Source organism: Oncorhynchus mykiss, chromosome 9 (genome assembly GCF_057628025.1).
Source record: "Oncorhynchus mykiss isolate SJ-2025 chromosome 9, ASM5762802v1, whole genome shotgun sequence".
NCBI classification, from domain to species: domain Eukaryota; kingdom Metazoa; phylum Chordata; class Actinopteri; order Salmoniformes; family Salmonidae; genus Oncorhynchus; species Oncorhynchus mykiss.
The window spans coordinates 54,614,899-54,629,898 of NC_143030.1; the positions used below are offsets into that span (position 1 = coordinate 54,614,899).

The 15,000-nt window shown below is 47.6% G+C and overlaps 1 protein-coding gene across 2 annotated transcripts in view; it reads left to right on the forward strand.

Moving 5' to 3' along the window:
* Positions 1-15,000, forward strand: part of arhgap46b (Rho GTPase activating protein 46b) — a 94,917-nt gene that overhangs the window by 14,835 nt on the left and 65,082 nt on the right. Inside the window, exon 1 of one of the 2 annotated variants that reach the window (XM_021616046.3) lies at positions 12,127-12,305. The exons of the other annotated variant lie outside the window; for it this stretch is intronic. The gene's annotated coding sequence lies outside the window, so the exon portion shown is untranslated. Of the gene's footprint in view, positions 1-12,126; positions 12,306-15,000 lie in introns of those variants that run through there. 2 annotated transcript variants of the gene reach the window in all.

Genomic DNA, 15,000 nt, shown 5'->3' on the forward strand with positions numbered 1-15,000 from the left:
ATGGGACAATTATATTCAGCAAACAGAAAAACAACGGAAAACCTAATTTTACTAATTGCCAGTAACAGAATAAAATTGCGGCATTGACTGGTGTTCACAGTATGCGTGCACACAGACAGACTTATAGTTGTGTGTGTGTTGGAGGGTGTTGGCGGGATGTGGGGGGTCTTTAAAGAGCAGAGCAAAGAGGAGGTAACTTTAGCTGTTTGGAACAGATGAGCTGGCTGTGTCCAGTCAGTCAGCCAATGGGTTTGTGGTGATAGGATCACTGGCACCAGCAGCTCTGAGACCACTGGACTCCTGCCAGACTCTCTCTCTCTATAGAACAGACACCATGAGGACGTTCACCCTTACTCGTCACTCCCTTTATATACCTAACCACCCCCACCCTTTTCTCTTTAGTGTCTGCTATTTGTATTTGTATGTATTATGGATCCCCATTAGGTGCTGCCAAGACAGCAGCTACTCTTCCTGGGGTCCAGCAACATTAAGGCAGTTGTATACCATTTTAAAAACATTACAATACATTTCACAAACAGATTAAGTGTGTGCCCTCAGGCCACTACTCTACTACCACATATCTACAACACAAAATCCATGTGTACGTGTGTTTAGAGTGCGTATGTTATGTGTCTGTGTGTCTGTACCTGTGTGTGTGTCTCTTCACAGTCCCGCTGTTCCATAAGGTGTATTTTTATCCCGTTTTTTTATTTGATTTTACTGCTTGCCTCAGTTACTTGATATGGAATTAGAGCTACATGTAGTCATGGCTCTATGTAGTACTGTGCACAGTCTGTTCTGGACTTGGGGCTGTGTAGAGACCTCTGGTGGCATGTCTTGTGGGGTATGCATGGGTGTCTGAGCTGTGTGCTAGTAGTTTAAATGGACTGCTCGCTGCATTCAACATGTCAACCCTTCTTACAAATACAAGTAGTGATGAAGTCAATCTCTCCTCTACTTTGAGCCAGGAGATTGACATGCACATTTGAGGGCCAGCCGTGCTGCTGGGCCCATTGTAATTTTCTTAAGTCCCTCTTTGTGGCAGCTGACAACACAACTGGACAGTAGTCCAGGTGCGACAAAACAATGGCCTCAAGGACCTGCCTTGTTGATAGCATTGTTAAGAAGGCTGAAGATCACTTTATTATGGACAGACCTCTCTCATCTTAGTTACTGTTGCATCAATATGTTTGGGCCATGACAGTCACCTCAACTTTCTCAGTTTCCACATTATGCCTTACAATATTTAGTTGAGGTTTAGGGTTTAGTGAATGCTTTTAGTTTTTGAAATGTTTAGTACTAACTTATTAGTTAGTGATTTTACTTGCTGTGGTAGCTGACGTGTATAGTGTGGAGTCATCAGCATACATAGACACAGAGGTTTTACTCAGAGCCAGAGGCAGGTCATTAGTAAAAATTGAAAAAAGTAATGGGCTTAGACAGCTGCCCTGGGGAATTCCTGATTCTACCTAGATTATGATGGAGAGGTTTCCATTAAAGAACACCCTCTGTGTTCTGTTAAACAGGTAACTCTCAATCCACAATATAGCAGTGGATGTAAAGCCATAACACATACATTTTTTCCAGCAGCAATGATCAATAATGTCAAAAGCTGCACTGAAGTCGAACAAAAAAGCCCCTACAATCTTTTTATTATCAATTTCTCTCAGCCAATCATGTCATTTGTAAAAGTGTCATTGTTGAATGCCCTTCCATGTAAGTGTGCAGAAAATCTTTTGTTAATTTGTTTACTGTAAAATAGCATTAATTCTAGTCGAACATAATTTTTTCCAAAAGTCTACTTAGGATTGGTAACAAGCTGATTGGTCGACTGTTTGAACCAGTAAATGGTGCTTTGCTGTTCTTGGGTAGCGGAATGACTTTTGCTTCCATCCAGGCCTGAGTGCTCACACTTTCCTGTAGGCTTAGATTGAATAGATGACAAATAGGAGTGGCAATATAGTCCGCTATCATCCTCAGTCATTTTACATCCAAGTTGTCAGACCCAGGGGGCTTGTCATTGTTGATTGACTATAATCATTTTCCCACCTCTTCCACATTCTTCCACATTTCATAATTCGGCCAGTTATGCATGTGTAGATTCAGACTTTTGTTAATCTTGCCAATTCAAAAATCATTAAAGTAGTTGGCAATATCAGTGGGTTTTGTGATGAATGAGCCATCTGATACGATGAATGATGGAGCCGAGTTTGCCTTTTTGCCCAAAATGTAATTAAAGGGGCTCCAAAGCTTTTTACTATCATTCTTTATATATCTTGTATATCTTTGTTTCATAGTATAGCTTCTTCTTCTTTTTTGTTCAGTTCGGTCACATCTCAATTTGCAGTAAGTTTGCCAATCGGCTGTGCAGTCAGACTTATTTGCCATTCCTTTTGCCTCCTCCCTCTCAACCATACCATTTTTCAAATCCTCATCAATCCACGGGGATTTAACAGATTTAACAGTTTTTACAGTCATTTACTTAATGGGTGCATGCTTATTGGAAAAGGCAATTTCATAGATGTGTCAAGTGCAGCGTCTGGTTGCCGCTCATTACACACCACCGTCCAACAAATATATTTACAGAGGAATCAAGACAAAACTTGACCACTTATACACTATCTTATAAATGCTATTTACATATTCATATCCACATATCCTCTTGTTAGTGTCCCTTCTCCAAACTCAGCAGCAGCAAACAACCTGTGGGAATGTGTGCACAGTGGAGCGTATGCCGAGGCCAGACGGATCTATCTCTGTGTGTTTTGTTGAGTAAAGACCCTGTAGAGGTAAGCAGAGTAACAGAAGTAAGAGAGGGGGGGGGAGAGAGAGAGATTGACAGCATTTATAAGCCTGTTTTCTGTCCACCTCTTTGAGGAGAAAGCCTCTTTCAGGTCTCCCACCTCATCCTCAGACCCCAGGGTCACAATGGAGTGTTGAGTTAACTGAACACACAGGGAGACCATCACAGAGTAGAAGAAAAGACCCATTATAGTTGTCAGGGCTCCTAGTTATGTGCACACACACACCGCTGCCTGGTCCTGACAGAGTGTGTAGACACACGGCTGGCGTCAAGGCTGCCGGGTGCTGGGTCCTGACTAAGTAAACACACAGGCAGTGTTCTGGGGGCGTAAGTGGCTGTAGTGACCAAATGCCACGGCTCTCACAGATGGTACCCCGTCTATCTACCCTCTCAGCACTGCCACAAACACACAGAGGGCAAGAAAGAGAGGGACCAACTAACAAAAGGGACAATATTGTTTTTCACCCCCCTGCTTCCACCATTTAAATGAGTGGTTTCCTTGCCTCCCATGCCATCTCCTCCTCATCCTTCCCCTCCTCTCTACTGTTTCTCTTTCATTGTTCTTCTTTTGTGTTTTCAGTGCCCCCCATGTCTTTTATTTGTACCCCTCTACGCATCCTCAGAACAGAACTGAGCGGAGTGGTTGGTTGGACATCCACAGTGTAGCTGGTCCTCTGGGCCTTACCGCGGTCTGCTTTGTAGAACCCTCAGTGTCTTGGGAACTGTGCTGTTATTCCCCAGGGATATGAACTAGAGGTCGACCGATTATGATTTTTCAACACCGATACCCATTATTGGAGGACCAAAAAAGCAGATGCCGATTAATTAATGGGCTTGTTTCATTTTTTTAAATGTATTTGTAATAATGACAATTACAACAATACTGAATGAACACTTATTTTAACTTAATATAATACATCAATAAAATCAATTGAGCCTCAAGTAAATAATGAAACATGTTCAATTTCGTTTAAATAATGCAAAAACAAAGTGTTGGAGAAGAAAGTAAAAGTGCAATATGTGCTATGTAAGAAAGTTAACATTTCAGTACCTTGCTCAGAACATGTGAACATATGAAAGCTGGTGGTTCCTTTTAACATGAGTCTTCAATATTCCCAGGTAGTACATTTTAGGTTGTAGTTATTATAGGAATTATAGGACTATTTCCCTCTATTTCTCTCTATACCATTTGTATTTCATTAACCTTTGACTATTGGATGTTCTTATAGGCACTTTAGTATTGCCAGTGAAACAGTAAAGCTTCCGTCCCTCTAGTTAGCGCGCGCTAACTAGCCAGCCATTTCACTTCGGTTACACCTGCCTCATTTCGGGAGTTGATAGGCTTGAAGTCATAAACAGCGCAATGCTTGACGCACAACGAAGAGCTGCTGGCAAAATGCACGAAAGTGCTGTTTGAATGAATGTTTACGCACCTGCTTCTGCCTACCACCGCTCAGTCAGATACTTGTCTGCTTGTATGCTCAGTCAGATTATATGCAACGCAGGACACACTAGATAATATCTAGTAATATCATCAACCATGTGTAGTTAACTAGTGATTATGATTGATTGTTTTTTATAAGATAAGTTTAATGCTAGCTAGCAACTTACCTTGGCTTACTGCATTCGCGTAACAGGCAGTCAGTCTCCTTGTGGAGTGCAACGAGAGAGAGGCAGGTCGTTATTGCGTTGGACTAGTTAACTGTAAGGTTGCAAGATTGGTTCCCCCGAGCTGACAAGGTGAAAATCTGTCGTTCTGCCCCTGAACAAGGCAGTTAACCCACTGTTCCTAGGCCGTCATTGAAAATAAGAATGTGTTCTTAGCTGACTTGCCTAGTTAAATAAAGGTATAAAAAATAGAAAAAAACAAAAAATTCAGCAAATCGGCGGCCAAAAATACAGATTTCCGATTGTTATGAAAACTTAAAATTGGCCATTCTGATGAATCGGTCGACCTCTAATATGAACATGTCTCAGCTCTCCGTGCGCCAGCTCCGGAGCACTAGGGAATAATGTCAGAGCCGTAGGGCTAACGCTAGGCTAATTAGACCTTTTTCCCAAATGACTATTACTGGAGAATAAAGTGGCCCAGTGCTGACTCTACGTTTCATGTTTGTGAGCCGGTGTGTCAGTCACGTAAATACAAGTGTGTTAGCGTGTGTGTTTCTGTTACCATTTACCAGGGTGTGTACATTCTGAGTGTATGGATATTTAAGTAGAACATGTGAATCAGATTGTTGTCTAGAGTGTAGCGTAGGTAATTATAGAGCACATTAAAGATCTGATAGAGACTGCTTCAGATGACTTGTGAGCATGGCTTCAGGGTGGAACCTTTAACGTGAGTGTGAGTGTGTGTGTGTGGGAGTGTGTGTGCGTGTGTGTGTGTGTGTGTGTGTGAGTGTGTGTGCGTGTGTGGGGGAGATCTACCAGCAACCCTTTATTGTAGAAAAGTACCCCCACTGATAGACCAGAGCACTTGACATAGTGCTTGGGAGACAAAAGGAATGTCAGTGTGCGTGTGTGTGTGTGTGTTTGTGCGGGTGTGTGTGTGATAGATGTCTCCAGAAGAGTGATGAGCTAGGGGGCTAATCCTTGGTATTAGAAGGACATAGTAAGAGGGTGCCGTATTTCTCCATCCAGGAATGACTAAATGTTTTGGCAGATTTAGCGCTGGCTCTCAAATCTCTGGTTCTCTTTCTGTGAAGAAAGGAACGTGAGCCTCTGGAACAGGCTAGGACGGCAGAAAGAGGACAAATGGGTGTGCTGCTAGAAAAAACTTTTTTTTCTCTCGGGTGATTCAAAGTTTGAAACATTGCTTGCTACTTTTTTTCACTTACCTCCAGCAGAGAGAAAGAGCAGTGGGGAAAAGAGAACGCTGATGCAGGTGGGATTGAACTTGCAGGTTTTTGGCAATCCACCTCTCCCTTGATACATCCCCTTCTCTGTCTTTCTCTTTCTCCCTCTCTCTCTCTCTCTCTCTCTCTCTCATTCTCTCTCTCTCTCTCTCTCTCTCTCTCTCTCTCTCTCTCTCTCTCTCTCTCTCTCTCTCTCTCTCGTTCTCACTTCCTCCTCCTTGTCCCCTGTTCTGTTCTGTTCCATGATGTATGTCAGATGTTTCCTACAGTCCTCTGTCTCTGTGTCACAGGGGCCCCCTGTGGTTACCGTGGGGACAGGTTTTCTCTGGGACAGTGTGTAACACAGCCTCCTCCACCCCCCCACCATGATGCCATTCACAGCACAATATACACCTGCTTCTCTCTGTGTCAGAATACTTATATCTTCTCATATTACTCTTTCTTTCCTTCTTTATGTCCCTCTCTCTCTATCTCTCTCTCTCTATCTCTCTCCCTCTCCCCTTAATACACAAACAGACACAGTAGCAGAGGTTGCTTGGGGACATAGTGATTCCCCTCCAAGTCATGTACAGGATCCGTCAGGGTTAATTAATTCTCCATGCATCCAGAAAAGGTCACAAGCTGACTGATGCATTCTGCCCTGCCTCGTGTATACGCACACAGCCTGAAAGCACACAAATCCACTTGCACGAACACACTGAATGGCAAAGACAGGTGTTCTTGTCCATTTATCTGACATCACAAGAAGAAAGAAAGCATAGTTTTGGCTCCCATTTCAGAGAGCCTTTCCCTTTTAACCCATTGAGAGAGACAGGGCAAACAGGGGGAGGAGAGAGAGAAAGAGAGAAGGAGAGAGAGGGGGAGGCATTGAAGATCAGTCCTCAACTCTGTATGAGGCTCAACTGAGGGAAATGGGCTTGTTTCATTTGGTTTCTGCATCACATCAGTCAGTTTAGACAGCAGCACCCTACAGTGATCAGGCACAGATCCCTCTCAAAGCCAAGGCTGCCGAGTCAGACGCCTCGGGGAGCATTCTGGAACACAGAGAGCGAGACCAAACAGCCAGACAGATTGTAAAGGTTCCGTGTCTCATCACACACTACCTGCACAGAGTGAGCATCTTATACACTGTAAGAGGTAGACTTATTAACATGAATTGAAGTGATAGACTGAGCATTGAGCCATCAGGCCAGACAGCTGCAGTGAGAGGGTGAGATGGTAGTTTAGTTCTAGCATCCCTCTTGTCTGCCTCCCCCTCCTCCCCAAAGAGGGACAGCCCACACAGTACATTGGTGGGGATACCAGGGGGGTGGTTAGCGAGAGAGGACCAAACGACTGTTGATTTGATCCCCTCTCAGATATGAACCACAGCCGGTGTGCCCTGGAGCACAACACTCAAGACGACCCACCACGTCAGTAGCATAGCCCTGCATTCAGACAGACAGCATTAGCCTCTGTCTCTGGATGGCAGAGAAGCCTCTGTGTTGATTCCTGTGTGAGGTGCTGGATGGGAAAGACAAGGTGCAGAACTCCAGAAGAAATACTGCTGGGAGGGAGCGGGCCCTGGCCTGGCTGGGACACACTCAGACACACTGGTTCTGTTGGCTTTGGGCAGGACAGTGGATAGTATGCTGAGCAGAGTTTAGAAATGGGTCATTATTACTGGGAGATGGAAGCCTCTGAGGAGAAGCATGGTGTGTCTGTAGGGACTGGATATGAGTAACGACTTGATGATGTAAACACACACAACCAAAGGAGCGTTATTTATTTATTTTATGTAACTAGGCAAGAGGGGGCCAGAGAAGGGCCTCTGTCTATAACTCTACTGCTACAGTATTTCGGGTTAAATATTCACATACACACATGTAATAAAAACATGTGAAGCTCTAGTTTGGTCTGCTGGAAAAAGTGGCTTGTCTGTGTGTGTGTGTGTGTGTGTGTGTGTGTGTGTGTGTGTGTGTGTGTGTGTGTGTGTGTGTGTGTGTGTGTGTGTGTCACTAAACAGCAGCAGCGGTATTGGCATCATGGCAGGACTTTGACCCCTGACCTTGAGGAGATAATCCCTGCTATAACCGCCATCGTCATGGTTACTCTGGCCGATGTTTTGACCCCATCTAAACACTGAAACATAAACCCTATCCATGACTGCCTTTTATAGCACACGGATTTCCAACAATTATACACAGGTCATATCTTCCATAGCAGGCGTGTATATATATATAGGCCATGATGGACTCAGAGAAATGGAAATTGGCATGTAGTTTGACCCCGGGAGATTTGGTTGGCTACTGGTTTTATTCCATGAGCTCTACCCCCCAACAATAACAACCGTATTCTACATAGACGTAGTGCAAAGACAATACATCATTAATGCTGCTGCTCCGCCTGGCCGGTAAACATCCTGCTACAGTACTGAGTATGTTGAGGCCGATAGTGACAGATCTCATATTTAGAATAAGGCCATAAGATCCTTTGCTTTTGAACACAGCATTATGGAGAGAGAGAGAGGTGGGGGAGAGAGACGGGAGAGAGACGGGGGAGAGAGAGAGAGACGGGAGAGATGGGAGAGAGAGAGAGACGGGGAGAGAGATGGGGAGAGAGAGAGACGGGGGAGAGAGAGAGACGGGAGAGAGAGAGACGGGAGAGAGACGGGGAGAGAGAGACGGGAGAGAGAGAGAGACGGGAGAGAGAGAGAGAGAGACGGGAGAGAGAGAGAGACGGGAGAGAGAGAGAGACTGGAGAGAGAGAGAGACGGGAGAGAGAGAGATGGGAGAGAGAGACGGGAGAGAGAGAGACTGGAGAGAGAGGGAGAGAGAGACGGGGAGAGAGAGAGACTGGAGAGAGAGAGAGAGAGAGACGGGAGAGAGAGAGAGACGGGGAGAGAGAGAGACAGGAGAGAGAGAGATGGGAGAGAGAGAGAGACAGAGAGAGAGAGAGACGGGAGAGATGGGAGAGAGAGAGAGATGTGAGAGAGAGAGAGATGGGAGAGAGAGAGACGGGGAGAGAGAGAGACGGGAGAGATGGGAGAGAGAGAGAGACGGGGAGAGAGAGTGACAGGGGAGAGAGAGAGAGAGAGACGGGAGAGAGAGACGGGAGAGAGAGAGACGGGGAGAGAGAGAGACGGGAGAGAGAGATACAGGAGAGAGAGAGACGGGAGAGAGAGAGAGAGAGAGAGACGGAGAGAGAGAGATGGGAGAGAGAGAGAGACGGGAGAGAGAGACAGGAGAGAGAGAGAGAGACAGAGAGAGAGAGACGGGAGAGATGGGAGAGAGAGAGAGATGGGAGAGATAGAGACGGGGAGAGAGAGAGACGGGAGAGATGGGACAGAGAGAGAGAGAGACGGGAGAGAGAGAGAGACGGGAGAGAGAGAGACGGGAGAGAGAGAGAGACGGGAGAGAGAGAGAGACGGGAGAGAGAGAGACAGGAGAGAGAGAGACGGGAGAGAGAGAGAGAGAGACGGGAGAGAGAGACGGGAGAGAGAGAGACAGGGAGAAAGAGAGAGACGGGAGAGAGAGAGACGGGAGAGAGAGAGAGACAGGAGAGAGAGAGACGGGAGAGAGAGAGAGACGGGAGAGAGAGAGACGGGAGAGAGAGAGAGACAGGAGAGAGAGAGACGGGAGAGAGAGAGAGACGGGAGAGAGAGAGAGAGAGAGAGACACAGAGAGAGAGAGAGAGACAGGAGAGAGCGAGACGGGAGAGAGAGAGAGAGACGGGAGAGAGAGAGAGAGGAGTTACAGACAGGAATGTCTTAGAATCTTGGAATCAGTCCTCTGGCTTGATGATCACAGGTGCCACATGTTTTGAGTCTGTCTTGTGGTTGCTGGCTGGTTGTATTTTTAGTTTTCCTGCTCTGTACAGGCAGCTCCTTGACCCCACTGGGGAGCTGCACTAAGCTGCAGAAACAAGGCTGAATATAGGGCCAGTCAGTCAACAACGCCTCCTCTCCTCCTGCTCCTAGGGACATGCTAGTGTGCGTGTGTGTGTGTGTGATTGCATGTGTGTGTGTGTGTGTGTGTGTGTGTGTGTGTGTTTGTGTGTGTGTGTGTGTGTGTGTGTGTGTGTGTGTGTGTGTGTGTGTGTGTGTGTGTGTGTGTGTGTGTGTGTGTGTACTATAGAGTCCTGTACTGGGTCTCAATGCTCAGTGCTATAACAGGGCCAGGACTTCATTCCTGCCCCAGAAAGGAGTAACGTGGTGAGGAGTGAACAGGAGTGTCTGATTGCTCTCCCAGATTAGGTTCCTCATAGTGTAGGAAGGAGGCTACAGGCACGCTACGCTCTGGAGGAAAGAGGAGGAGAGGGGAGCACAGAAGGAGACCGGCTGTATGTTCTTTGTGTTGTGCTGAGTTGCTAAAAATGTGAGCTCAGTAGAAAGGGAACTGTTTGGTGGGCTGCCCACTGCTTTTTGGCAGACTACTGTTAATATCCGAACATTCTGGTGCTTCAGAGTGATAACAGAACTATTTCACCAGGCAGTCTCATTCTTCTGCCTTGACCTTATTCTGGTAGCCCTCAGCCAGTCTCATTCTTCTGCCTTGACCTTATTCTGGTAGCCCTCAGCCAGTCTCATTCTTCTCCCTTGACCTTATTCTGGTAGCCCTCAGCCAGTCTCATTCTTCTCCCTTGACCTTATTCTGGTAGCCCTCAGCCAGTCTCATTCTTCTCCCTTGACCTTAGTCTGGTAGCCCTCAGCCAGTCTCATTCTTCTGCCTTGATCTTATTCTGGTAGCCCTCAGCCAGTCTCATTCTTCTGCCTTGACCTTATTCTGGTAGCCCTCAGCCAGTCTCATTCTTCTGCCTTGATCTTATTCTGGTAGCCCTCAGCCAGTCTCATTCTTCTCCCTTGACCTTATTCTGGTAGCCCTCAGCCAGTCTCATTCTTCTGCCTTGACCTTATTCTGGTAGCCCTCAGCCAGTCTCATTCTTCTCCCTTGACCTTATTCTGGTAGCCCTCAGCCAGTCTCATTCTTCTCCCTTGACCTTATTCTGGTAGCCCTCAGCCAGTCTCATTCTTCTCCCTTGACCTTATTCTGGTAGCCCTCAGCCAGTCTCATTCTTCTCCCTTGACCTTATTCTGGTAGCCCTCAGCCAGTCTCATTCTTCTCCCTTGACCTTATTCTGGTAGCCCTCAGCCAGTCTCATTCTTCTCCCTTGACCTTATTCTGGTAGACCTCAGCCAGTCTCATTCTTCTCCCTTGACCTTATCCTGGTAGCCCTCAGCCAGTCTCATTCTTCTCCCTTGACCTTATTCTGGTAGCCCTCAGCCAGTCTCATTCTTCTCCCTTGACATTATTCTGGTAGCCCTCAGCCAGTCTCATTCTTCTGCCTTGATCTTATTCTGGTAGCCCTCAGCCAGTCTCATTCTTCTGCCTTGATCTTATTCTGGTAGCCCTCAGGCCAAGTCATTCTTCTCTCTATTTTCCCCTTAAATGTGTTTTACAAGAAGCAGGTTGCCACTCGTGAATCACTGCACCCTTGCCACACACACGTTAACACACTCCCGTTATTGCTCAGGCACTAGTCTACACAAATGATTCCCGGCGTTTGACTAATGCATGCCTTTCGAGAAGCTGATTGACTGTGTAAGTGAGAGAGAGAGAGAGAGAGAGAGAGAGAGAGAGAGAGCGAGAGAGAGTATATCCCTAACAGAGACATGCAGTCAGACCTCTAGACTGATCTAGACAGAGACACATACAGTAGACAGCAGAGTCGGCCAGTCTGAGAGAGCAGTATAGTCCTGTGTTGTTCACCTGAGAGAGGCTCCAGTCATGAGGTTAGGTGAGCTGTTATTCTGACTCAGTGTGTTGAGAGATGGCGTGTTCTTTAGGAGCGGTCTGGCTCACAGAGCCTTTGGACAGAAATCTGGGAATGTTCAAGGTAAAGGTGACGCTATCTCAACCTTAGTCGTAACTACTCAATGCTAAGGCGTACATGGGTCAGTGAGACTCACTCTCCCCAGCTAGGCAGGGCAAAGTGGTTCGTACATTGGACATACTGCACACACCCTCTTGCATGCTTGCATGAGCTGTGATACTGTTTGTGATAAGGCCTGGGTGGGTGGGGCCAAGGCAGAGACAGATATAGGCTCCATGCTTAGATGGCCGAGCACAAAGACTGCTGGTACGGTTTAAACAGCTGGACAGAGAGAGCAGCACAACAACGGCTCACTGAGTTTAGCACACAGCCCTTTGAAATAAATATATATCCCTCCCCGATAACATCTCTTTTGACTTCTGTCTCTGTCATGAGGAGAACTTAGTGCTAGTAGAATTTCAAAAACGACGGAAAGTCATAATCAATCAATATGCAATGTCCATCGTTGAGCCACATGTCCAGGAGGGTATCATCGGCTACAACATCATCGCATTGTACAACCATTCTGTTGCATCTCTATGACGTTGTTGTGACGTGGAGGCTCCAAACACACCTTCACTTCTGGCACATGTTGTGCTCTGACTGAGGCAGGACTTTAGACTCCGCAGGGTGTGTGTCTGAGCAGGGAGAACTGCAGACATTACTGTTGGTTGTGTTTGATCTCTTTTCTCTTCAGTATCTCTCTCTGTCCTCAAGAACGACAGCAATAAACAGGAAGTAGGTTCTCTGTGTGAACAGCAACAGTCCTTTTGTCTGGTGTGATGGACGGGACAGGGGTAAGTGGGGGAACTGATATTTGTACTGAGCAGAAAAAGTATTGTGTGAATAATCAGAAGGACAGATTGTTTTTCAGCGGGGTAAGCAGAACAGGCGTAGCCAAACGGGTTAATTACAGAGCGGAGCTGCAGCCCGTGTTGGCAGAGCTGGAGCAGATGAGTGTGTGTGTGTGTGTGTGTGTGTGTGTGTGTGTGTGTGTGTGTGTGTGTGTGTGTGTGTGTGTGTGTGTGTGTGTGTGTGTGTGTGTGTGTGTGTGTGTCTGTGTCTGTGTGTCTGTGTGTGTGTGGACAGCTCCAGAGGATCAGGGGAGTGTTGGGGTCTGGCGTTAGGGGGGAGTTCAGGCTTCCGTGTTGATTTACACAACTGAAGTGAGGGGAACAGGTGAGCCCTGTTGCTGTGGCCACGCACCACCACCTTACCCCTCCCCTTGTCCCAGTCCTTAAGGCCTTAGCAGCAGCTGAGCATGACTGTGGGAATTAGCAGCAGGACAGTCCTGATTCTACACAGCAACAAGGAGAGAGAGAGAGAGTTGAGAGAGGGTTCAGGTGAACTATTTCCTGGTGTCTAAAGGAGTCTCATTGTACAGGATTGCAATAAAGCCCTACTGAAGTGGGCCAGGGGTGTAGCGTGTCCTAGACACAGCTGGCAAACCTGCTCCAGTGGCCAAGCCGCAGATCGTTCATCCTGTGGCACACAAAGGAGAACCCAGCTATGGAGACCCAGAGTTGGGGCATGGTGGGCGTGGAATGGTGTGTCTGCCAGCTTGGCCTGGCTAATAATGTGTCTCAGTGGCCATTTTGTGAAGCTCCAGTGGAAGTTGGGTGTGAGGCCAGGATGGTATGGACAGCCTGGCATGGGCAGAATACTAATGTTCACCCTTTGTGGGTAGCCTGGAGTCACATGCCACGAGCTCTGGAAGAAATTAGACTCACGTCGGACCAGATTGTGTATTTAGAAACGTGCTCAGGTTCTCTCTCTCGCTCCCTCTCCCCCTCTCTCTCCCTTTTCCTCTCTCTCTCCCTCTCCCTCTCTGTCTCTCTCCCACTTCCCCTCTCTCTCCCTCTCCCCCTCTCTCTCCCTCTCCCCCTCTCTCCCTCTCCTCCTCTCTGTCTCTCTCTCCCTCTCTCTCTCTCCCTCTCTCTGTCTCTCTCTCCCTCTCTCTGTCTCTCTCTCCCTCTCCCCTCTCTCTCCCTCTCCTCCGCTCTCTATCTCTCTCTCTCTCTCCCCACCTCTCTCCCTCTCCCCCTCTCTCTCCCTCTCCCCCTCTTTCTCCCTATCCCCCTCTCTCTGTCTCTCCCCCCCTCTCTCCCTCTCCCCCTCTCCCCCCCTCTCTCCCTCTCCCCTCTCTGTCTCTCTCTCCCTCTCCCCCCTCTTTCCCTCTCCCCCTCTCTGTCTCTGTCTCCCTCTCCCCCTCTCTCTGGCTCTCTCCCTCTCTCTCCCTCTCCCCCTCTCTCTCCCTCTACCCTCTCTCTCCCTTTCCCCTCTCTCTGTCTCTCTCCCTCTCCCCCTCTCTCTGTCTCTCTCTCCCTCTCCCCTCTCTCTCCCTCTCCCCCGCTCTCTATCTCTCTCTCCCTCTCCCCACCTCTCTCCCTCTCCCCCTCTCTCTCCCTCTCCCCCTCTTTCTCCCTATCCCCCTCTCTCTGTCTCTCTCACAATCTCCCTTAAAATGCTTATTGATGCTGGGATGAGCAAGATCTGCAGGCTTCTGGCTCGCCTCGTCTCTGCTGTCCTTTCTGTGCCACTGAGATCACTCGTTAACCCGGAGGACACCGCGAATGATAACGACTGTGCTGAGTCGTAACACCATAATGTGATTGTGAGAGCTGAAACAGAACCAGTTAGTCCTCTACTGCCTACTTCCTCATGTGAATGGCTTCCGCTTGTCTGGGATGTTGTTCGTCATACTGTGACACTGCAGGAGTGTTTAATAATGGAAGCATTCATCTTGCTCAGTTCTGTGTTTTGGGACCATAATGTTGACGTGCTGAACATAGTCACTGGTAGAGCGGAGGAGTAGTGTTCACCTTGTCACTAAGGTTAGAACTAGAGACATGCACAACTCACGATTGGACCCGTCAGATGAGATCCACATGAGCAGTGTGTCTAGAACATGCGTGGCACAGTATGTATACAATAATAATGGTGGAGTAGGAACCTTACAGGAGTTTTACACGAGCCTTACAGGAAGGAGCCTTACAGGAGTCTTACAGGAGCCTTACAGGAAGGAGCCTTACAGGAACCTTACAGGAGTCTTACAGGAGTCTTACAGGAAGGATCCTTACAGGAGCCTTACAGGAGTCTTACAGGAAGGAGTCTTACACTAGCCTTACAGGAAGGAGCCTTACAGGAGTCTTACAGTAGTCTTACAGGAGTCTTAGATAACCAACGGAACAAACCAGTATCCCATGTTCCATTGCTGCTTGGAAGTTTTCTAACGAAGTAACGGCAAGTTGTTGTCGGGATGCTGCCAGCTGTTTGGGGGGGTGGTGGGAGCGGGAGGAGGAGTTTATTGCTTTGTGCTGCACCGGGAGGCTTCTGTTTGTTCCAGAGTGTAGTTCTTCCAACCACCCACATAAGGGAGATGCCTCTCGTGATTGCTGCTCTGTGCTCCAGTCCATGTCGGCAGCTCTGTGTGTGTGTGTGTGTGTGTGTGTGTGTGTGTCCGTGTGTCCGTGTGTCCATGTGTGTGTGTGT